Source organism: Mustelus asterias, chromosome 1 (assembly GCF_964213995.1).
Source record: "Mustelus asterias chromosome 1, sMusAst1.hap1.1, whole genome shotgun sequence".
NCBI lineage: Eukaryota > Metazoa > Chordata > Chondrichthyes > Carcharhiniformes > Triakidae > Mustelus > Mustelus asterias.
Window position 1 is genome coordinate 111,614,717 of NC_135801.1, and position 1,858 is coordinate 111,616,574.

Consider the following 1,858-nt stretch of genomic DNA (forward strand, 5'->3'; position numbering starts at 1 on the left):
TGAATGAATACTTTTCTTCAGTGTTCACCAAGAAGAGGGGCCATGTTTTTGAGGAAGAGAAGATGTTACAGGCTAATAGGCTGGAGGAAATAGTTGTTCGGAGGGAGGATGTACTGGCAGTTCTGAATAAACTGAAGGTCGATAAGTCCCCTGGGCCTGATGAAATATATTCTAGGATTCTTTGGGAGGCAAGGGATGAGATTGCAGAGCCTTTGGCTTTGATCTTTGGGTCCTCACTGTCCACGGGGATGGTGCCAGAGGACTGGAGAGTGGCGAATGTTGTTCCTCTGTTTAAGAAAGGGAATAGAAATGACCCTGGTAATTATAGACCGGTTAATCTTACTTCGGTGGTTGGTAAATTGATGGAAAAGGTCCTTAGGGATGGGATTTATGACCATTTAGAAAGATGCGGATTAATCCTGGATAGTCAGCACGGATTCGTGAAGGGCAAGTCGTGCCTCACAAATTTAATAGAATTTTTTGAGGAGGTAATTAAGTGTGTTGATGAAGGTAGGGCAGTTGATGTCATATACATGGATTTTAGTAAGGCGTTTGATAAGGTCCCCCATGGTCGGCTTATGATGAAAGTGAGGAGGTGTGGGATAGAGGGAAAGTTGGCCGATTGGATAGGTAACTGGCTGTCTGATCGAAGACAGAGGGTGGTGGTGGATGGAAAATTTTCGGATTGGAGGCAGGTTGCTAGCGGAGTGCCACAGGGATCAGTGCTTGGTCCTCTGCTCTTTGTGATTTTTATTAATGACTTAGAGGAGGGGGCTGAAGGGTGGATCAGTAAATTTGCTGATGACACCAAGATTGGTGGAGTAGTGGATGAGGTGGAGGGCTGTTGTAGGCTGCAAAGAGACATAGATAGGATGCAAAGCTGGGCTGAAAAATGGCAAATGGAGTTTAACCCTGATAAATGTGAGGTGATTCATTTTGGTAGGACTAATTTAAATATGGATTACAGAGTCAAAGGTAGAGTTCTGAAGACTGGAGGAACAGAGAGATCTTGGGGTCCATATCCACAGATCTCTAAAGGTTGCCACTCAAGTGGATAGAGCTGTGAAGAAGGCCTATAGAGTGTTAGCTTTTATTAACAGGGGGTTGGAGTTTAAGAGCCGTGGGGTTATGCTGCAACTGTACAGGACCTTGGTGAGACCACATTTGGAATATTGTGTGCAGTTCTGGTCACCTCACTATAAGAAGGATGTGGAAGCGCTGGAAAGAGTGCAGAGGAGATTTACCAGGATGCTGCCTGGTTTGGAGGGTAGGTCTTATGAGGAAAGGTTGAGGGAGCTAGGGCTGTTCTCTCTGGAGCGGAGGAGGCTGAGGGGAGACTTAATAGAGGTTTATAAAATGATGAAGGGGACAGATAGAGTGAACGTTCAAAGACTATTTCCTCGGGTGGATGGAACTATTACAAGGGGGCATAACGATAGGGTTCATGGTGGGAGATATAGGAAGGATATCAGAGGTAGGTTCTTTACGCAGAGAGTGGTTGGGGTGTGGAATGGACTGCCTGCAGTGATAGTGGAGTCAGACACTTTAGGAACATTTAAGCGGTTATTGGATAGGCACATGGAGCACACCAGGATGATAGGGAGTGGGATAGCTTGATCTTGGTTTCAGATAAAGCTCGGCACAACATCGTGGGCCGAAGGGCCTGTTCTGTGCTGTACTGTTCTATGTGCTACGTTCTATGTTCTATGATTCCCCATGTCTTGCTGAGTCAAGCTAGACATAGCAGATAGTCTTCCGATTTGCATCGTTAGCAATGGGGGAAGGAAGTTTTACTCTCAATATTTTTCTCCCAGCTCCCCAACAATGTGAAATATAAAATAGCAATGAGAAAGAAGTT